General features: G+C 60.0%; 1 long non-coding RNA gene across 1 annotated transcript in view; it reads left to right on the plus strand.

Annotated features, from left to right (window-relative positions):
• LOC123385619 overlaps window positions 1–9,524 on the plus strand; it is a 27,035-nt gene extending 17,511 nt beyond the window's left edge. Inside the window, exon 3 of the long non-coding RNA XR_006598500.1 lies at window positions 8,785–9,524. This is a non-coding gene — a long non-coding RNA (uncharacterized LOC123385619). The remainder of the gene's footprint in view (window positions 1–8,784) is intronic.
• The last annotated feature ends 13,234 nt before the right edge of the window (window positions 9,525–22,758 follow it).

The raw sequence follows: 22,758 nt of genomic DNA on the forward strand, positions 1-22,758 counted from the left end.
GGCCTAAAACTGCACGGACTTCAGGGTCAGGCTCCTTCGGGCTCCGCAGGCTGTTGTAAACAGCGGTCACCTGCCTCTTGCATCCCCGCGAGGGTGGAGGAGTTATGTCCAGACCCGAAAGGACGGGGTCAGCGGGGCTCGCCGGGAACCAGCCGCAAGGACTAAGTGGCTTCGAGGCTCAAGCCGCTTTCGGGTTGTGGGGTGCAGGGACCCTCAGTGCTGCAGTTCCTACGTCTGTGAACCGTGGGCCCCAAGAGGAGCCCTCCCTCCAGGCGTGGGTGTAAAAAGTGACCGAGTGTGTGTGCATGAGCACCCACCCAGACCCGCCCGCGTCGGGAGGGACAGAGCTGCAGGGGCAGCCTCGTCTGGGGACGTTTACATCCGGGTGGAGAGATCAGCCGCCGTATGAGGGTCTGCTCCACGCCAGCCACCGCCGGGCACCTTCACTGAGGGCGGTGTGCAAATACGGGCAGAGGCGCGAACCCACAGGAAGAGTGCGCGGGCGGGGGACGGGTGCCGGCTCTGCAGAGGGTGCTCTTAGCACGGAGGGGGCGGAGGGCTGACTCTCCCCGGCACGTGGGCTGTGGGGACAGGGCGGGGAGCTCGGGTGTGGCTCCTGTGTCAGGCTGGGCACTGAGTGACGTCCCAGACAGAGGAGGCCCCAGGCGCCGGGGGTGGGGGGCGGGCGGAGGGTGTGAGGTCGAGGGCGGCACCAAGTGGTGAGTGACGCTCTCACCGTGATGTGAATCAGCTGCAGGGTGAGGACGCCTCCAGGAGATGACGCCCGCTGGGGTGTCCACGCGGCACCGGCTGCTCAGGCCAGGACAGCAGAGAAGGACGCGGTCTCAGGGGAGCCCGGGGCGGACAGAGGCCTCCCTGCCTTCTGTGCCAGCTGTGTCTGCAGGGGGGCGGCTCCAGGCAGGGGCCCTGCCGGCAGGACTGGGGGTGCCCCTCGGCCGGGCCACCTGGACCCGGCATCTCCCGCCGGTGGCCGAGCCTTCCCAGGCCGAGGGTCAGCCCACTTCTGTGGGGCCTCCTGCCCCGGCTTCCCACATCTGCTCCTTTGCAGCTGCTGGGTCCTGTCCCTGCTCCGTGCTCCCAGGCTGCCGGGTCCTCCCCTGCTTTGTGCTCCCAGGCTGCCGGGTCCTCCCCTGCTCCGTGCCCCAAGGCTTCTGGGTCCTCCCCAGCTCCGTGCTCCCAGGCTGCCGGGTCCTCCCCTGCTCCGTGCTCCCAGGCTGCCTGGTCCTCCCCTGCTCCGTGCCCCAAAGCTGCTGGGTCCTCCCCAGCTCCGTGCTCCCAGGCTGCCGGGTCCTCCCCTGCTCCGTGCTCCCAGGCTGCCTGGTCCTCCCCTGCTCCGTGCCCCAAGGCTGCTGGGTCCTCCCCAGCTCCGTGCTCCCAGGCTGCCGGGTCCTCCCCTGCTCCGTGCCCCAAGGCTTCTGGGTCCTCCCCAGCTCCGTGCTCCCAGGCTGCCGGGTCCTCCCCTGCTCCGTGCTCCCAGGCTGCCTGGTCCTCCCCTGCTCCGTGCCCCAAAGCTGCTGGGTCCTCCCCAGCTCCGTGCTCCCAGGCTGCCGGGTCCTCCCCTGCTCCGTGCTCCCAGGCTGCCTGGTCCTCCCCTGCTTTGTGCTCCCAGGCTGCCTGGTCCTCCCCTGCTCCGTGCCCCAAGGCTTCTGGGTCCTCCCCAGCTCCGTGCTCCCAGGCTGCCGGGTCCTCCCCTGCTCCGTGCTCCCAGGCTGCCTGGTCCTCCCCTGCTCCGTGCCCCAAGGCTGCTGGGTCCTCCCCAGCTCCGTGCTCTCAGGCTGCCGGGTCCTCCCCTGCTCCATGCTCCCAGGCTGCCGGGTCCTCCCCTGCTCCGTGCCCCAAGGCTGCTGGGTCCTCCCCAGCTCCGTGCTCCCAGGCTGCCGGGTCCTCCCCTGCTCCGTGCTCCCAGGCTGCTGGGTCCTCCCCAGCTCTGTGCCCCCAGGCCATGTGCGGTCAGGGAGGATTCGTGCTCACTGCGCCCCAGGACCCCTTTGATCTACGTTTCAGCTTCGGTGGTTGAATTCCGACACCCAGGCTGTGTGACTTTCTCCTGCTCTGCCTGGAGTCAAGCCAGGCTGGCCACGTCTGTCCTCAGGGTCCCCTCGAGGGGTGGGCTTCCCGTGGGCCTTTCAGAAGGAGCCGCCCCTCCCCCACAGGGGACACCGACAGCATGTGCCACCAAGGATCTAGGGACAAAGCTGTGGAGAAAACATGCGAGTCGAGACAATTATTCTTTCTCCTGACCCCCGGAAACAGCAAACCAAGCAGATCTGGCCTCATTGTTAGATTTTATCGCGGTGTCTCATTCCAGCTGAAGGAATGCGACGGGCGAGCCCCCAAATCCTCACCAGCTCCGGCCCCGAACTCTGAGTACAAGGAACGAGGACCCCGGCTTAGCTGGTGTCGATCTGCCTTGTTTTTCTGAGGTCCTTCCGCACACCCAGCCCGGCTGCCCGTTTCCTCCCGGCGGCTCCTTGGGGACAGCAGCGCCTCACAGGCGAACAGCGCCCTCACGCACAGGGTGGGGGCCGGGGCCGCCAGGGGCAGGGGGAGGCATGGGGGGGCACTGGCTCCTGTCTGTCCAGAGGCCGGAACCCGGGCTTCAACATCACCTCCAGCCGTTCTCCTGCCCGCGGATTCACCGCATCGAGAAGGGAAGGCAGCCGCACCTGCGGGGTGGGGACAAGCTCCCTGCGCCGAGAGTCACAGCACGAGTACTTTCCTCTTGGCGGACGACAAAGACAAAACCGAGGCAATCCCGCAGGTGCTCAGAGGACTAGAGACGAAGCCAGTTCCCGCGTGGCCCGGACACCGGAGTTTCAGAAACGGGTTTTTTCTTTTGGTTGTTCTTCCCCCTCTTTAAGGGCCGTAGACACCATCCCCAGCTCACGGGCTGCACAGAACAGCTGGCGGGCCGGCTGTGGTCCGCCGACCCGGGCAGGAAGAGGGGTGCAGAGCAGAGGGTCTGCAGGGGGAGCGGGTGCGGGGCTCGGGGCCCGGGCTCTGAAGGCTGCCGCTGTCTCTGGCACGAAGCCGTGTGTGGCTCCCAGGTCCCTGTTGTGGGGCCTGCACACAATTCGTGCTCGCCTATAGCAATTCTTGCTTACAAATAAGTCTCGTTTATGACTAAATTACGCTCAAAAAAGTTTTTTTTTTTTCAGTTGCAAACCCTGGCTAAAAAAACATAACGGGGCCGAATCAAAATGGGGCAGTCGTCTGTCCCTCACAGAACATGCAGGGAACCCTTGTCCCAGGCGGGTTCTCACCTGGCCGAGGGGCAGACCGAAAGCAGGGAGGGCTCTGGGTGGTGGTGGCCGTGGGGGGCGGAGGTTAGTCTGGAGAAAGGCTCATCTCGCTCCCATCCTGGGCGTCAAAGGAGAGAAGGAGTCACACGTCATGCTCAGCTAGTTTGCAAGTGAGCACGCAGAGCGAAGGGGGAGCCCCAGGCGTGGAGGGCCCCCGGCGGCCCTGCCTTTCTAGAACCCGGATGCTTCTGCAGCGAAAATGCACAGAAACGTTCTCTGGTTCTCCTGTTCTCCTGCCCCCTCACCCGGCTCTGGGCACCGCTACTCCATCACCGATAAAGCTGCCGTGACTTATGACAAAGGACACGTAGAGCGCACTTTTGTGTTTACTGTGATGTGATTTGTAAGGAGAGGTTGAGGCGCTTTGCAATGAGGTAACACGGTTCTAGAACTGAACAGAAAAACCTTGTCCGTGGCCTTTCCCAGCCCACCAGGGAGCCGGGGCACCACGCAAATGACTTGGATCTTTAGTTTAGGCGTAAAACCTCGAGTACTGCTCAGGAAGACGTTGGCCAGCGTTGGCTTCCCTTCCGGACCAGTGCTTTGCTCTTTTCCTGCCTTGTGAAGATTCTGGATGCTGGGATGTCTGAGGCTGTAGGTAGAACATTGAGCCCCATTTCCTGATGTACGTCAAGATGAGTGAAGACCAGGGGGTAGGCAATGACCCAGGGGCACATGGGGGAACCATCGAGCTGCTCACGGTTCAAGGACGGAGAAAGCAGATGATCCACAGGACTTGAGAGTAGGAGGCTTTCCCTGAACTTCTTTGGGAACATGGATATTTACTTGTGTTCCTGCTGGCCACTTAGAGCATGTGAACACGTCAAAACTCCAAAGATAAGTGGTTTTCTTTAAAATGAAAAATTATTCTTTTTCTGTTTAAAAAAATTTTTTTATGTTTATTTATTTTTGAGAGAGACGGAGCATGAGCAGGGGAGGGGAAGGCAGAGAGGGAGACACAGAATCTGAAGCAGGCTCCAGGCTCTGAGCTGTCAGCATGGAGCCCGATGCAGGTCTCGAACCCACAAACCGCGAGATCATGACCTGAACTGAAGTCGGACGCTAAACCGACTGAGCCACCAGGTGCCCTGAAATGATCCTTTTTCTACCAGAACAATGTGATTGCCGGAAATTCTAGAAGTGGACTTTTAAAAATATACTTCTTTAAAAATAAAGGAATTATGTCATCACCCCGAGTTATGAAGCTACTTTAAAGTTGAAGATTAACATATGCTCCAGGAGAGAAGTTCCTGCATCATGGGCAAGCTCTGGGTCTGCTTGGCTTTTCCAGAAGGAATTTGTAAAAGGCTTTGGGGAAGCCTTTGGGGAAGAAACGATGCCTCCCCCGGCTTCACGTCCCCAGCGCTGAGCTCATACTGAGCGATTGATGCTCAGTATGTTCGCTAAGACGAAGAAATGCTTGGTGAATAAATGAGTTAGCACTTGTCACCTGGAGGGGATGATGTACTCGCATCTACGGCTTGCGATATTCTGTGGTTGTAATTATCATCTGCAGGAGCGTGTTAACACAAGTCATTTCATTTAAAGCTTCACAAGAGCCCCGAGAAGTAGGAGGGGGGGTATTCTCACCTCCTTAACAGGTGCAGAAACCAATGCAGAGGCACTTCTGCGAACATCTTTGTGTATCGCGATGGCTCTGTGTTTAGGATTTTCCCCTGAGGTTGGTGTCCTCAGAGGGGACTGTCGGGCCGCTCTCCAAGCCCAGCTGTGGAAGAAGCTGTCCTGCTAGGACCCCAGGGCTGGAAACCGCTGGCCGTCCCCTGGCCCAGAGAGCATTCTGTGTTTTCCAACATTTTCCTCATCTGAGACTGAACATCGATGCCCTGCATTCACGTTGTGTCTGTTTCGCTTGATTCAGAATGTTGGGTTTTCAGAGCGAGGAGAGCAAGCAGGGGTCTCACCCGAGGGTGACACCTGTGGCCGGAGGTGACACTCGGGGGGGGGGGTGCGGGGGCCCGGGACCCTCCCTCCTCCTCTGGACGGGTCTCCCGCCCCTCCCTGGGGGAACACACCCCGGGATCCTACAAGGGCAGACGGTTCTGATGTGCTGGAGCCCCCGACGGGCTCGTTCTGAAAATCAGAGCAGGTTGGAACTGCCAATGTTTGGAGTCAGGCGGAAGCCTGCTGTGGCTCCCGCCCTCCCTTCCAGACGATGGGCCAGCGGGCGGCTGGCTCCTCTTAGCGTGGGCACGGCGCCCCCTGGTGGTGCGCGGGAGGCTGCAGGCGCCGCCCCCTGGGAGGAAGGTTGGAGATGGCCTGACGGACCCCACCTCACCCCACCGCCTTGTGCCATCAGGCGCGGCCGGTCCCCGGTCCCCGTGGGCTCCCCTCCCCGCGCAGCCTCTGCAGAAGCCGCCTGCTGACCACACGTGGCCCTCGGCCTTCCTGCCGCCGCCTTGCCTCCACTCCTTCCCCCTGCAGGTTGGGACCCAGGACCGGGGGTCAGGCTCAGGCCCGGGAAGAACTTTCCCCCGACTTTGGACCCGTTGCTTCGGCTTCTCAGGCCTCCGGCCCCTCACTTGCGGGCGAGCGAGCGTTATCCGTGTCTGTGCCACGCGATGCTGTGCCACGTGCCATTCGGTCAGGCTCGGGGCCTGGAGGAGCCGGTGTGCGCTGACCTCTCTTTCCCCTGTTCCACCTCCTTAGAGACCCTCCCCCTGCAGGAGGGGTGGGGGGCCCAGCTGGGGCGGCCTGCAGGTGACAGCCACCGAGACCCCCACTTGCCACGGCCGCGTGGAGCAGCTTGCCTGTGGGGTGCGGGCCTGGGGCTGGGACTGGGGTGGCCGCTCGGAGTCGCCCCGCGGGCGTCGTGCCCGCGACAGCAGCTTAGAGCGCCATCTACGATTGTCCCCGATTTTGACGGGCAGCGTCCCTGCAGCTGACCGCCTTTTCTTTCCGATAAGAAGTTAGCTCGCGGTGGAAAACCGGTGCGAGAGCCGAAGCCAAGGTGATCGCTCTTCTGGACTCACGACGCTCCTCTTCCCCTTAACCTCCCTGAGCCTGTTGTGGTTTCGGGAGAGGAAACGGCCGCTGGGCTGGCTAACGGGCGGGTCCCTCCGTCCTCCGTGAGCCCCTGCTGGGGGTCAGACGCTGTAGGAAGGAAAAGGAAGCTGTCCCTCGGCCACACGGCTTCCCCAGGGCTGTCCTGTCCGGCCATTTTGTTCCATGTCTGCGTGTTTACGGTCCACCCCTCGGCCCGCTGCTCTCGGTGGGGTCCCTCCCCACTGCCTCACCGGCTCCTGTCCCCGTGCTCACGCCTCTCATGCCCGGGCCACCGTGCCGGCCACGGCTCCTGTCCCTGCAGTGCCCACACGACAGATGTGCTCCTGTCTTGGAGGGAGAGTCCAGCTCAAGAGGACAGTTATGATGGGTGGTCACTCCCCATGCTCCTTCCCAGGTCATTGTCCCCTAACAGCCCCCTCCGTCCGTCCGCCTGCTCACGCGGGAGGTCCTGGACATGGAACCAGGTGGCCCCGAGCGCAGGCGGGCCTGTGAGGGGCACCGTGCCTGTCACACCGGAGGGGAAGCATTACTCAGGAGTTTGGCCTTCACCTGTGGCAACGGGAAGCCGGTGGGACAGCATAACAGGGCTGTTTGGGGATGGGACACCCCACGGGGCCCTGTGGCGCTTGGCTGTGAGTGGGGGCGGGTGCAGCCGGCGGAGGCAGGGGGCTCGCGGAGATTGTTAGGACAGCGGCGGGCGCGGGCGTGACCGAAGCGTGGCGAGGGGTGAGGGAGCGGGCAGACCCAGCCGTCGGTGGGGTGCGGATGTGGATTTCTGGCTTCTGAGATGGGCGGCTGGAGAAACGCACAGTGAGGGTGCAGAATGGCGGCGTCGGAAAAGGTTGGAGGAAGAAGGTACTAGGGAGTATTGTGGAGGGTGAGGCGCGTCCAGATGCGGATGCCCGGCCCGTGCTCGGCTGTGAGGCGTGGCTGGAGGACAGGGGTGCAGACCGTGATCGGGAACCCGTCAGCCCACAGGGCGCGATGGCCAAGATCCAGGAGGACGCCGAGGACCACCGCGTGAGAGGCGGCCAGGGGAGGGCGGTAAGGCAGGGGGGGGGGGGAGTCTGCCCCGCAGGGGGGAGGGCAGAGATGGGGGTGGCCGGGGGTCAGCACAGGAGACAAAGACACGAAGGCCAGAGGCACTGGGTCCCCACACACAGCATCAACACCCCCAGTCACCTCAGGGTGAGCACTGTCTGTGGGGTGAGACCACCGAGCAGCGGGCGAGGGGGTGAACCGTAAAACACGCAGACGTGGGACAAAACGGCGTGGACAGGGCAGCCCTGGGGAGGCCGTGCGGCCACGGGACGGTTTCCTTTTCCAGCAGGTCCTCCCCTCTCTGGCTGGTGAGTAGGAGGGGCTCCATGGCGGAGTGGCTGGGGGGGGACACATGGGACCCCCGGCAGGGGCAGTCCCCACTTGGGGGAAGAGCTGAGGACCCCGGCAGGGGCGTGTGGGAGCCGGGAGCTCTGGGCAGCTTGTGGTTCCTTTCACAAGACAAAATTCTATTTCAAAAATCTCGGTGTTACTTTTCACTCGCGTGCGACTGAAATCTAGACGGTCTTCACCTCCGATGCCAGTTTACGACAAAACGCCACCCGGCAGAGCTGGTGCCCGGCATTACCTTGCCTTCGCGGCTCCCGCCCTCCTGGAGGCAGGTGCCTTCCCAAGGTGCTGCTAACGGGGCCGTCCTCACGTCGTGCAGCCAAGGGCGTCTGAGCACAGGTCTCTGAAGTTCACACTCTTCTCTGGATTGAACCGGGGCCGTGCGAGAACATGCTTGGAAAATGCGCAGATCACAGGTGCCACGTCTAAGACTCATGGGATGTGGTGTTTTCCAGGCTGGTGATACCTCTTTTAATATAAAAATTCAGCGTGGGGCGCCTGGGTGGCTCAGTGGGTTGAGCGTCCGACTCTCGATTCTGGCTCCAGGTCATGATCTCATGGTTCATGGGTTTGAGCGTCAGGTTCCACACTGCTTGGGATTCTCTCTCTCCGTCTCTCTCGGCCCCTCCCCTGCTTGCACGAGCTCGCTCTCTCTCTCTCTCTCTCTCTCTCTGTAAATAAGTAAATAAATAAACTCAAGGAAAAAAAGCTGTGTTTTTAAAAAGCACTCAGCAATTGCCTAGTGATCCAGTCAAAATAAATAGCCAACGTGTACTAATCAGACGCCAACATTTTGCGAAAAAGGAGAACACTGTGAATTTACTCAGTGAGTACCCACATTAGCCATTTCTGTTTGCCTCTGTTTTATACGATTTGGTGACCACAGATAAATGCTCTTTTTTTTTTTTCAACAATCTGGTTTTTGCATGGTTGTTAACGCTATTCAGTTGCCTTTGTATTCTAGAAAACACATACCATATTATTAATGACAACGTATTGCTTCCTTACGATATTAGTTATCTACTCTGCACAATTATTTCTCATGCAGAGTTTGGTTGAGAAGCTGGTGGCCCCAGCAGGTGGGAGAGCCTCTGTGATTCATGGAACGGAGTTCACATCAGCAGGTGTTTCCAACCTGAGCTGGCTGCTGAGAGGACTCTTCTCCTTTGTGAGCTGGTGGGTGCTGGGCTTCTCGGTTAAACCACTCACCCTAAGGTCTGGGGTTGGCTGAGGGCAGCTTAGGGCAGTCGATACCTACATTTTAACACGAGCTGTTCTTTTATGCTGACAAGGGGCCTTCCAGTGACTTCTGCGTTGTTCCCCAGGTGCCCTGAGGAGGGCGTGCGTGCACTCCATGGTCCTGTGATGTCCTCCTCGTAGAGGGGAGTGCTCTGTGCACCTGCTGTGTCTAGGGGACTTTGGAAGGAGTCAGCCTGTAATAGGAGAGAGAAATGACTATTATAAACTGCTGTTGGACATCAGGACTTTGGAAAAGTAAGGGGAAAAATGACGTGCTGGTTTAAGCAGGGCACACACGAGGCTCGGGGGACAGGCATGGTCAGCACACGCCAGAACCAGCAAAGAGATGCCCTTCTTTCTTCTTCCGGGACAAGAGAGTTGACTGGCTTTTTTCCAGAACAGAAGGCGGATGCATTCAGGAATCCCAGCTTTTTGGAGAAAGAACAAAGTGGCTTTTTTAAAAAGACATTTAATTTCAGGGGCACCTGGGTGGCTCGGTCGGCTAAGTGTCTGACTTCAGCTCAGGTCATGATCTCACAGCTCGTAAGTTCGAGCCCCACATCCGGCTCTGGGCTGACAGCTCAGAGTCTGGAACCTGCTTGGGATTCTGTGTCTCCCTCTTTCTCTCTGCCCCTCCCCTGCTCACGCACTGTCTCTCTCAAAAATAAATAAACATTAAAAAAGCCGAAATTCTTTATTTTTCAAATAATGACACAGTTACAGGAAAGTTTTACCATGCAAAGAACTGTTCATTCCTGAAAACAAAGTTGCCAGCCTGAGCCCCTCCTCTCACCCCCCATACGCTCATCAAATGTTCACGTGTTTCCCACCAGCCTGGACGAGCCCCCGAGTAGCCACGATCCCCGTAGCACCAGTCAGGAGACGGGCACCCACCCGCCCCTGAGCCACGGACCCAAATGGAGCTCTGCTGCTTCCACTGCATGTTTTCCACCAGGGGATCCAGGCTGAACAACCTCGGGGTGGCTCGTCATTTTCCCGGAGCCTCTCCTTCGGTCCAGAGCAGTTCGGAATCTGTCTTCGATTTGTGACTTGGGCACCTGTGAGGATCTGAACGCCGTCACCTTGGAGGACGCCCCGCGGTGCAGGTTGGGCTCAGGCCCCAGGTCACAGGCAGTGACGCTGTGCTCCTGCCACACCTCAGGGACACACCATTTCCCTGTCTCACTGCTCGTGCTGCCCATTTCACACTTGCTGAAGGTGCTGGCGGCCGGGCTTCCCCTCCGTGAGGTTTCTTCTTTCCTGTTTGTAACTAATTAGTAAATCAGATCTTAATGAAGTAAAAATCTTCATTGCTTTGTACATTTGTATGCTTGTGCAGAACATATTGGTTTCCAACGAGATTAACAGGATTACGTTTTAGCTTACGATGTACCTATATTTGTTTCAAAATTATATTACCAATCATTTTCTAACAATACGATGACTGAGTGAGTTTAAACAAAACCCTTAGGGATACATGTGACAAGCCATGTGAAAAACCTATACAACTAAAACTGTAACACGTTGCTGAGGGAAATCAAAGATGATGTGAATGGACGGAGAGATAGATCTTGTTCCTGGGTCGGAAGACTCACTATCGGTAAGATGCCAACTCTCTCCAAGTTGAGCTACGTCTTTCACGCAATTCCAGTCAAAATCTCTGGATTCTTTCGGTAGGAACTGACAAGCTGGAAATACAAAGGGTCTGGAACAACAAAACAGATTGGAGAGAGGAGAACAAAACGCAGAAACTCACACGCCCTCATTTCTGCACTTACTACAAAGCTACAGTCGTGGACGCAACGTGCTGTCGCTAGAGAGGCGGGCAGACGGGTCGATGGGACACAGTCAAGACTCTAGATGTGGACCCACGGATATGTGGACATTTGCTTTTTGAAAAGCGTTTAAAGACCATTCAGGGAAATAAGGAAAATCTCCTCAATCAACAGCGCTGGAAAAATTGTACATCACGTGCCCCAAACAAGAAAACTTTGACCCATGCCTTTGCACCGTATACAAAAATTAACTCAAAATGGATCAGAGACTTCGATGTAAACACTGAGACTACAAAACTCCCAGATGAGAACAAGAAAATCTGTACGACCTTCGGGGAAGCGAAGATTTCTCAGATGTGGTACAAAAGTGTGATCTCAAACAGAACAAAGTAAAATATACCCACACGTGCACACACACACGCACAGGTTGATAGACTGCGGGAGGAAGGAGGTCACTTCCGGCCCGGCCGCCTGGACGCCAGGGGCCACGGAAGCTGTGTTGGAGGAAAGCAAAGGCCCAGGGTTTCTCTGTTCAGACGGAGCCGTGGGCACGAGCCTGGCAGGGCTGACCCTTCCCAGGGTCTATCCAGGGCTCCCGTGGGGGGCAGGGGAGGGGGCAGAGGGGCTCCCCGGAGGTTGCTTGGAGACACAGACTATAACCGACTCCCTTTTTGGGGAAGGATCTGCTCCCTTTTTGTGCAGCCACTTGGATTTCTGGGTCAGAGTCCAAACCCAGGGCAAAGGTAAGAGCAGTGACGAGAGACAGGAATAAGGCCGCCGGGCAGACGCGGTCCTGCTTCCAGGCCCATTCTGTGTCATGGTCTTAATCCCCGGAGAGCCGACTGGCACAAGGCCAACGCAGTCGCACTGCGCCGCCTGCCTGGAGAGACCGCCGTCTTCTGCCCCCACTTCTCTCCCTACGGGGGCTGTGGGGGGAGGGACCCGGGGATTGTCGGTCTCCCTGCGGCCAGAGCTGGCTTCCGTGGCTGCCTTCCCTGGCCACACACTGAAGCCCACCCTGGCTAACCCTGCACCTCACTCCTGCCCCCGGCTGGGCACCATGTCCTGCCGCTTGTGACGCCGGCCCCTTCTGGCCCTCCACCCCAGCGGGGCGCTTCTCCTGCCCGTCCACCGCAGGCCGCCTGCGCGCCTTGCCCGAACCCTCACACTGTCCCCTGCAGCCTGTCTGCTCTGTCCGGACCCCCACACTGTCCCTTGCAGCCTGCCTGCCCTGCCCGGACCCCCACACTGTCCTTTGCAGCCTGCCCGCCCTGCCCGGACCCCAGAAGCGTCCCCTGCAGCCTGCCCACCCTGCCCGGACCCCCACAGCGTCCCCTGCAGCCTGCCCACCATGCCTGAACCCCCATACCGTCCCCTGCAGCCTGCCTGCTCTGCCGGAACCCCCACAGCGTTCCCTGCAGCCTGCCTGCCCTGCCCGGAACCCCACACTGTCCCTTGCAGCCTGCTCGCCCTGCCTGGACCCCAGAAGCATCCCCTGCAGCCTGCCCACCATGCCAAACCCCCACACCGTCCCCTGCAGCCTGCCTGCTCTGTCCAAACCCCCACACCATCCCCTGCGGTCTGCCCACCGTGCCGAACCCCCACACTGTCCCCTGCAGCCAGCCTGCTCTGCCCGAAACCCCACACCGTCCCCTGCAGTCTGCCCACCATGCCAAACCCCCACACCGTCCCCTGCAGCCAGCCTGCTCTGCCCGAAACCCCACACCGTCCCCTGCAGCCTGCCCGCAGCTGCACTCCCGCCCCACACTGTGCAGGAGACGCCCTGCTGTCTGCTTCTCACTGTCCCCCTGTGTCTGGAGCAGCTAGGCCGTGGGGGCCTTGGGCTCTTTCCTAGATGGCCACAGGAGCCACAACTTCCTTCAGTGCTGTGCCCTGGAGCTCCTCCGAGGCCCCGTGGGACTTACGTTAGGACACGTGTTCACTGTGCTACTTGCTTGCACTTTTCCAGGGCCCGGAAAAAGCACCCATGCTTCCGTGGCTATTGACTCCCGGGCGCCTCGGCTGAAAGCAGGAAGGGGTTCGCAGGACGGATAAGCCCCCCGTCTGCTGAGACACTGAAAGCTGGTGGGTGGGCCCCAGGTTCCTCTAGTGAGCTCGGTGCGCACTAAACAGACTGTGTGTTTCCTTATCACATCACGTGCATCGGAGTTGGTACAAAGACGTTTACACTCTGTGTTGCGGCCGAGTCTGTCCCCACAATATGAAATTAGACACAGCATAGGCTCTAAATCATTTATGTAAGGGAACCATCAGTACGATGCTGTCTCTGATTGCTAGCAATTTACGTGTTTCTAGGGTAAATATATTTTCAGTGCAATGGGAAATGAACAGTAGCATGAGCAATACCTATAAACCTGATAAATGCTTGGCATTATTTTAACTTCTTGATAATATGAAATACCGCTTTTTTTTAAATGTCTCAGGGAAGGGTACGTGAGAATTTTCTGCTGCAGGCCTCATGAATTGACATCAGCCCCTGAGGAGCTGCGGTCGCTTCGTTAGAAATTCATCAAATTGTTTGCGTGTGGGTGGTGGGATCCAGAAACCTCCGTCAGATGCATGATCACACGGGATCGTTACTTTTAACTTTCTGAGGACCCTCCACGCTGTTCTCCAGAGCGGCCGCAGCAGTTTGCATTCCCACCAGCAGCGCACGGGGCCCCCCCTCTCTCCGCATCCCCGCCAACACCTGTTTCTTGTGCTGTTGACGTTGGCCAGTCTGACGGGCGAGAGGCGCTAGCTCAGTGTGGTTTTGGTCTGTATCTCCCCGATGGGGAGTGACGGTGAGCGTCTTTTCACGTGTCTGTTGGCCATTTGTGGGTCTTCTCTGAACAAACGTCTTTTCAGGTCCTCTGCCCACTTTTTCATGGGATTTTCTTGCTGTGGAATTGTTTCTGAAAAGATACAAGCACCCCTATGTTTATCGCAGTATTCTACACGACAGCCGAACTATGGCAACAACCTAAGTGTCCCCTGATGGACGGACAAGGTGTGGCACAGATACAGTGGAATATGAAGCACCACAAAAAGGGAGGCGACTGTGCCATTTATAACAACATGGGGAGACCAGAGAGTATCACATAAATCAGACAGAGAAAGACAAACACCGTGTCACTCACGGGTGGAACCTTTAAAACAAAACAGATGAACAGACGAACAAAAAGAAGAATCAGACCTGCAAACACGGAGAGCAAACGGATGGCTGCCAGGGGCTGGGGGAGGGGGAGGGGCAGAGGGGGGACACAGGCCTCCAGTTACGGGGTGGGTGGGTCCCGGGATGAAAGGCACAGCACGGGGAATAGAGTGAGTGACACTGTGACAGCGTGTGCAGTGACGGGGGCGGCTCCCCTTGGTGAGCACAGCGTAACCCATACAGTTGCCCAGTCCCGACCTGTGCACCTGAAACCAATGTCACGTGTCTGGCGGCTTGATTAAAAAGTTCAACAACGGCAGGAGTCCCCGCCCTGGACGGTGCAGTGCCGCCGCCTGCCACCAGGGGGCAGCCCCGGACCGAGGGCCTGACCCGTGGGCAGAGGCCCAAGACGCCCCTACTCCGCAGCTTATTCGGGTTGCCATTTCTTCCTGGCAAGGAAGCGCGGCACTGGTTTGTTCCTAAATTCACGTGGGGCCGGTGGCGGGCGGGGGGAAGCCAGTCCTCCTGATTCTGGGTCCACGCAGCCCGTCCTCGTGTCGCTCATCACGGAGTTCCGCCTTCGTCCTGAGTCCTCGACGCGCTGTGCCAAGTGTCCCTTGTCCCGACGGCTGTCTTCTGGGCCCCGCGCTCCTCAGCCCGGTCCCTGCCCCGCGTGGGGCTGGCTGTGTGGCCCCACAGCCGGTTCCTGCTTTGGCAGGACGGAGGGGAGCACAGCGGCGTCGTCCCCTGGCAGCCGCCTTCCGAGGCGAGGAAACACCCGCAGAGAGAGCGGACTTGCCCGAGACTTTGGAAAGCTCTGTGCCGACGGCGGCGCTGCTCCGTGGCTGTGGGTCGGTCACGCTCCGTGTCAGGGGTGCTGTCTGGGTCCTTCCCGCGTGGTGCGCCCACGCGGTCCCCGGCGGTGTTCCCGGTCCCTGCGCACCCCGGCCGGTCCTCCCTTCTCCGCACACCGGCTCCCCGCCGCCGCCCCGTCTCCCCCAGGGGCCCGCGCCCACCGTGCGGGTCAAGCTCCCTGCCCGGGAGGGCAGACACGCAGGCTCCGGGGCCCAGCTCGCAGGTGGGCAGGGCCGTGCTCCCTCCGAGGCTCCAGGGAGGGTCCGCCCCGCTGCCTCCGGCCCCGCGGGGCCCCGGGTCCCGGCTTGTCACTCACGGTGCCTCTCCCAGGTGCGCCTGTCTCTGCCCTTCCCGGAGGGACGCCGGGCGCTGGATTCGGGCCCACCTCCTCCAGGGTGGCCCCGTCTTCACCCGGCAGCGTCTGCGCACATAGAGTCGCACTCACAGGCACCGTGCTGGGACCTGGGCACCCCTCTCTGGGGACACCGCGCCATAACAAGAGAGAGGCTGCGTGCACCCGGGGCGTGTGTGTCCCTCCCTCGGACTTGGTTTCAGGGTCAGAACCTGGGAGGCCCTGCAGGAGGAGTCGCCACCTGATGGCACTGTTGTCCAGGGCTGTGTGGCCGCTCTTGGCCCGTTCCTGCCCCGCGGTCCCTGGGACACTGCTCTGGGGGAGGAACGGCCCCGCCCACCTCCGGCTGTGCTCAGCTTCCAGCCACTGGCCGTGGCCGAAAGGCCCGCTTTCCTCCATCTGCTCAGAGAGCCCGGTGCTGCAGACCGTGGCCTCGGTGGGGGCCTGGTGCCCACGCGTCTCCGTGCCGTGGGTGCTGGAAGAGTGACCCGGGGCGGCCCCTCTGTCAGCTCACTGGACACGTGGGCCGGCCAGGGTGCAGGGAGACTTCGGGTCCCCAGGAGCAGCCTGGGTCAGCGGCCTGAGTCACGGACGGGGCTGCAGAAGATGGGCCGTGTCTGAGGGCACAGCAGCCAGCCGGTCAGAGGCACTCAGGTGCGACCGTGCACACACCTGTGCTCACACACCTGTATCCATGTGAGTGCACCCATTTACAACGTCCATGCACGTGCACACACGCGCGCGTGCGTCAGGAGCAGACCCCCGCCTGGGGCACACTACAGTGTGGACTATCTTGGCCTGAGGCACACCACAGTGCAGCTGTTTCCCCGGGCCATGGTCTTTAGGCGATGGAGGGAGAGGAGGCCGGGCCCTGGTTCCTGTCCCCATGGCCTGACATGTGTGTCTGGGGTCCTGAGTCCATGGCCAGCATTCTGGAACTCTCCACCGGCCCCCTGGGGCATCCTGAGTCCATGGTGAGGGTTCTGGAACCTTCCACCGGCCCCCTGGCACACGTGCGCCCCTTTCTCGGAGCAGCTGGGTGAACGTCCAGGGCCGACGCGGGCTGCCTGTCGAGGTAACAAAGCCTCATTCACCCCTCGCATTCACTTTTATGGCCGTCGTCGGGTTTCCTGGAGGACGCCGCGGCTTTGATGTGATCGTTTGCTCCCTGAGAGCAGACGCCGTTGATCTGGAGCCACGGCCCGGCAGCTGAGCTCCCGGGGCGTGTGCGGTGGCCGTCCCAGCAGCCTTTATTGCTTTACAGGTGCCTGCAGCCGGATACGCCGGGCACAGCAGGCAGTTATTGATAAGGAGGTTTAATGCCTCCCGAGCTTCCTTCCCGATCCAGGCGGGCCGGGCCCAGATGTGCGCCAAGCGGCGGGAGGCCTGGCTCCAAGGGAAGCACCCCAGCTGCCTCCCGCCCTGAGGGAGCACCTGTGTGGACTTGTTCCCCCGGGAGTGCCCATCTCTCCAGCAGCGGGACGTTGTATTTACCCCGAAAGACCAGTATCTGCGGCTCCCCTTTTCATCAGAAAACTAACAGCGTCAGAGAAGATGACTGTTTTTATTCCCAAGTTAGGCCCGTGGTTGAAGGTGTCCCTTCAAGGGAGGCGACTTTAGTTGTAGCTTTAGCTCAGCCCTCGTCACTCAGGCTGAGACGGGCACTGAGGGCTCCCGATGGGTCCCCGAGCCCGAGCTCTGGTTCGCTCGTCCCCGGGAGAAAGGGGTGGGGGCAGCAGGTGCTTTCCTGTCCGCCTCCATCTGGAGACCCGCTCTGGGGGCAGCGGCTCCCGAGGGCCACTTCCGGGGGGCCCCGTCCCCTGAGGCTCCAGCCGCCTCTTTCTTGGCCTCCGTGTGCCCGAGCGTTTCCCGCCTGTGATGACCCAGGACTAGTTTGCAAAGCAACTATTTCCCCTTATTTTTGTCATACACTCTGGGACTAAATTAAACACATGTTAGAATGGCAACGACAGAAATCCTATGCTTCGAAACCCACTCTGACAGTAAATTAGGGGAATTTTTTCACGTGAGAAGTGGTTTAAGTTGTTCCTTCTCGCACAGTTGTTCAAGTCTAGGACGCGGCACGGATTTCCAGGTGGCGATGCGGGCGGCCTGCGGGGGGAGGACTGAGCCACCCGTGCCGAGTCACAGACACGGACGCAGGCTGGGAGCCGGGCCGTGGGCCAGCTGTGGGAGGCACCGGGAGCCAGGAAGGGCCACCTGCTCGGGGCCTGTGTCCCCACCTGTGTCCCCACCTGTCCCGGATTGGTGGGCACCGGATGTGGACGGTTATGGGCTCTTTCTCGCTCCTGTGGCTCCAGCCCCGGGACACACGCTCCGTGTTTCCGGAGGTAGCTTCGTGGCCGCTTCCCCCAGAAACTGCTCAGCCTGACGGGAAGGGATAAAGCGACCAGCGGCCTGGCGGGGAGGGGGAACCAAACGCAGACCTTCCTAGCAGGGCGCGCTCCAGAGAAGTGGAATTCGGAAGAAACTCGACTCCTTCCCACGACTGCCCGTCCTTCCAGCTGCATGGGCTGCCGGCGTCCCACTTCCTGTGGCCTCTGGGACAGCGGCTCAGTCCAGCACAGCTGGGCGGACACGTGATGAGCTGGGTGTGGCACGCGGAGCCAGGGGACAGAGCCGCCGAGGGGGACTCCAGGCCCTGGAACGCCCCAGGGAGTGGGCGTCTCCTCCCTCTTCTCCCAGAGGCCGAAGTGGAGAGGGATTTTGTTGCAAGGGGATCCCTGCTGTCTGCGGAAGGTTCCCCCTGCCCCCAGCGCCTCCCCGCCGGCTGGAGAACTACCCCCACACTGGGGCGGCTTCGCTCTGATTCGGGGGACTTGGGGCGCGTCTTTCCTCAGGCCGTTTGTGAGGACAGAAGCCTGGGCGTGTCACTCCTATGTCCTCCTCGGTACGACGTGCCAAACCCGTGCCCTCCCAGGCGGCTGCCGAGATGCCAGACCATGCCGGGCTCCGAGGTCCTCTGAACTCCCGCACTTCCCCAAGTGTCTCAGGTGGGGCCCTCGGAAGAGGTCCGCCCATGCCCCCAACCGGAGCGGCTCGCCCCAACTCGATCTCTCTGCCCCTGCATGTTTATTTTTGGGGTTTCAAAGAATAATGTTTGCACAAAAGACTCTGATGCCAGGACCCTGTGAGTCACTGGCCGAAGGGCTCTTGCATCAGAGGAAAGCCTGGGTTGCCCATTCACAGAACCACAGGGCAGGAAGGAACCCCAGACTGACCCTCCGGCCAGCCAAGCAAAGCCACCAGCTTCCCTGGGAGAGCAGACAGGGCCCCACACTCTCCCCTGGCCCAGGCTACCGGTCAAAGCCGCGGTCCCGCCCGGGTGCTGGGTCAGGCCATGGCGCTCAGGGGCGGGGTCAAGCCAGGTGGATCCGAACGTCGTCGGTGCTGTTGCTTTGTAGTTTGGGGAACTTGGACAATCACCTGACCTCTGGCGGGTTCAGTCTCCTTATCTGGGGAACGAACGTCATAGCCGGTCCTTCACAGCACCGTGCCTCGCAGGTGCGGGGGTGGTAAGGGTGACACCTGGCAGCTGATAGCAACCCCGGGAGGCCCCGAGCAGGAGACCGCAAGCCTGCTTCCTTTCTCCGGTCTCCTGACGCAGACAGCCCCCGGGGGGAGCCTGGAGCAGCCACTTTCCGGAGCACCCCCCCCACCCACCCCCCCCCCCCGGCCCCGCCAGGCTCATGCTGCTCTCTCCTGCTTCGTGGGCTCAGGGCACCTGTGCTTACCCCGAGGCCCATGTGCACCGGGGAGTCTGGGGGACAGGGGTCTCCAGCCTCTGTCTTTCTGTAACGGAAGTATGTTTTAAGATGGCATTACTATCTGAAGTCTGTGTGAGCTTGTGTGCGGAGCAGCAATACAGAAGCCGCGGGGAATTCTCCGCCGAGACTTTCCGCCTCAGGGTCAGAACGAGGGTGACGTTCTGTGGGTGGTTAGAGATAAGATTCAGTTGTGAATCCGGTGTTGCCTTCAAAGCCAGGCTAAACACGGTTCATTCTGAGCTGCCTTTTAGATTTGTAAAGGATGAGCTGTCCTGGGGTGACGTGACTCAGGCGAGCCCCCCGCGCGCCCTGCCTGCCTCACCCGGCCTCCGTCCGTGGCTGGCTCCCTCTACCAGGTGGCATCACTCCTAACAAAGCGACTCTGTGCGAGAGCTTATCACCCTGATGACGAGGAACCAGAATAAGTGATCTTCCCTGCTTTTCAAACCCTGCTGTCCGTGTGTCTATCTGTAAAGTCTTTTTAAAAATGTTTTCATGTTTACTTCTTTTTGAGAGACTGAGAGAGACAGAGCATGAGGAGGGGAGGGGCAGAGGGAAAGGGAGACACAGAATCGGGAAGCAGGCTCCAGGCTCTGAGCCCGACACGGGGCTCGAACTCACGAACCGTGAGATCGTGACCTGAGCCGAAGTCGGGCGCTCCACCGACTGAGCCGCCCAGGCGCCCCATCCCCGTGTGTCTATTTGTAAACATACGTTCGTCAAGTAATGGTGTGCTCGCACCGATGATTTACGATATCTAAGCTAATACAGCTTTTTCCTAGGGCCTCATAAAGCCTGACATTTATAATCTTTCTGTAGTTACAATTTAAAAATGAAAGGCTGGTGCCATCACGGTGGTCCTAGCACATGTGCACATGGTTAAATGCATTATTTATGTTTTTTAATAAAGGCATCTCTCGGGGTTTTTTGTTGTTGTTGGTTTTGTGTTTTCATACCGCAAGATGCTAAGTACTCTGTTGAATTTAGTAAAGTACCCATTTAATCCCCAAAGAAAACTCTAAAAGCGTTTGTGTAAAAAGCGGCAAGGGTGTGGGACCGAATGGAGGAACAACTGCCCCAGGCCCCCTGCCTTTCCCTTAGAAGTGTGGAGAGTGCGGAGTCCCTGGTGCGTTTCCGGGAGACCCAGAGACGATGTGTGGCTTCACGCAGGTGGCTTTCCCCACGCTTCCTCAATCCTGGACGGCCGGGAGGCCCCGTGTTCCAGGAGGGCCGGGGGCAGACCAGTCAAGGTCCCTCAGAACACGTGGGGTTTATGACTCTACGTTCCTGGTGTTCTCTGTTCTTCCCGCCAAACTTCCGTGCAAACGTAAGTGGACGACATCAGTGAATGCTTAAATACAATGGGCGCTTAACAACGCCTTGTTGTGCCCCGGGATCCCACCACGGAGATACTCACGTGCCCGGCCCGGGCTGCCGTCCAGACACTTCTGACCTCCGGGCCGTCTCACCCGCACGCGGAAACTCAGCATCTGCCTGGCTTTGCCCCTGACGACGCCTCCCCCAGGCTGGGACGATGTCGCATTGGGGGATGGGGTCCCTGCAGCACTCGGGGGCTGTCCCCTACAGGCCAGGCGGCGGGCTTGCCCTTCCTGGATGGAGGCCTGAGCCCCTCTGTCCCGAAGTCCAATCTGACGCGCAGGTCGTTGAAACTTCCTCCTGCCCTCGAAGTGACACTTCCTCCTGGTGCAACCGGCCAGATCCCGCCAGGACTCGGGGGTCGAGCACCTCCACTCCATCTCTGACCCCTGGCCATCCGTGGACCCCGGTGCCTCCGTCCCCCTGAGGGCGAGGGCCTCTCCAGGGCCACGAGAGCTCGTGGTGCGCGTCCTCTCAGGCAAGCCCACCGCCCTGTCGCCTTCCCCCCGCCCGGCAGACCGGCAGCAGAACCGGAGGCAACCGCGAGGTGCTCTGTTGCCGCACACCCTCCACGTCTCCGTCCTGACAGGATGTGATTTGCTCCGACGCCCCTGGAGTGCGGGCGTGTTGCTCAGAAGAGGCGGACGCGGCTCAGCAGCAGCCCAGGCGGCCCCGGCGTGTGCGCAGGAGCCCTCGGCGTAAGGCGGCCGCCGGTCTGTAGCTCGTTCGGCCGCACCGTGGCCCCTCCGCCCTCTGGTGCCAGGACCAGCCCGCCCCCCACCTGCACCCCCTGCAGAGCCGCTGGGGACAGAACTGAGCCCTGCTGAGAGCCCTGGTCCCCGCCGACTGTGACAAGCCAAGCCTCCTTTCACAGATCTTTCTGAATGTGCCCATGACCCACACCGGGCAATGATAAGCGAAGACAGCTTGCTGGGGGTGATGTACCAGAAGAGGTTCCCCTCTGTCCCCTGAATGTTGTCTAATTCTGTGCGATGCGGTGCCCAGGAGAGCCGTCTTGCTGCTGGCCTGATAGACGCGGAAACGGGGGCAAAGCCAGTGAATCGAGGGGAGCGGAGTCTGAGTGGCCAGGGCCCCTCCTACCCGTGGGCGTCCTGGTACCTGGGCCACCGGAGTCTCTGGCTTCTGCTGGAACAGACCCGAGGGCTGAGAACAGCACAGGCGAGCTCCGTACAGTCCTGGGGGCCGGGCCTCTGGGACCCGCCTCGCCGGGTGGCCGGCAGTTCCCCCTGGAGGGCCCAGGGGACAGCGTGCGCCCTCCCACCTTTGGAAAGGGGCCGTGGCCCTTCCCCGTCGGCAAAGCCCAACCCTTCCTTCGCCGCCTGGTCAGCACCTTGCCGGCTCTCTCCCGTGATCACGTCTTGTACGGACTCCTGACGTCACAGTCACAGACCGCAGGGCCGTCCAGGATGAAGTCCCCGCCTCAGGACCCCTAGCCTGGTCACAGCTGCAAAGCCCCACACCTTCACAGTTTCAGGGATCGGGGTGTGGGCACCCTTGGGGTCCTGACTCAGCCTACCGCCCGGGGTCAACTCCTTCCTCAGTGTCTACACGGAGGCTGTGCATGGCTGATAATGTCCTACCGCAGACCTGCCGTGTTGATGCTGTGCACCCAGAAAATTCCAGCGGTGCCTTCCCAGCCATTCGCCCAGGATGCGCAAGGCAGGCTCTCCGAACCTGGCCTTGTGCCGCTGGCGCCTCGAGTCCAGGCTGAGTGTGCCCATTTCGCGTTAATTTTTACTTTCACTTGAGTGTAGTCGACACACGATGTTACCTTCGTTACAGGGGCACAGACTGTGACCCAGCAAGTCATATGTCACGCTGCGCTCACCACACTGCGGCTGCCCCCGTCACCGCACGACACTGTCACAGGACCATCGCTCCGTTCCCCGTGCTGTGCCTTTCATCCCGTGACCCACCCACCCCATAACCGGAGGCCTGTGTCTCCCTCCGCCCTTCCCCCACTTTCCCCTCCCCCACCCCTCCCCTCTGGCAGCCATCCGTTTGTTCTCCGTATTTACTGGTCTGATTCTGCTTTTTGTTCATTTATTTATTTGTTTTTAAAACTTTTTTTAATGCTTGTTTATTATTTTGAGAGAGAGAGAGAGAGAGAGAGCACGAATGGGAGGAGGGGCAGAGAGAGGGAGACACAGAGTCCGAAGCAGGCTTCAGGCTCTGAGCTGTCAGCACAGAGCTCGACTCAGGGCTCGAACCCACGAACTGTGAGACCATGACCTGAGCCGAAGTCGGACGCTTAACTGACTGAGCCACCCAGGTGCCCCAAGTTTATTTAAATTTAAAGAGAGAGAGAGAGAGAGAGAGAGAGAGAGAGAGAGAGCGCACAAGTTGGGCAGGGACAGAGAGAGAAGGAGACACAGAATCCAAAGCAGGCTCCGGGCTCCGAGCTGTCAGCACAGAGCCCGTCGTGGGGCTTGAGCTCACGAACCGTGAGATCATGACCTGA

This window comes from Felis catus, chromosome B2, assembly GCF_018350175.1.
Source record: "Felis catus isolate Fca126 chromosome B2, F.catus_Fca126_mat1.0, whole genome shotgun sequence".
Lineage (NCBI taxonomy): Eukaryota > Metazoa > Chordata > Mammalia > Carnivora > Felidae > Felis > Felis catus.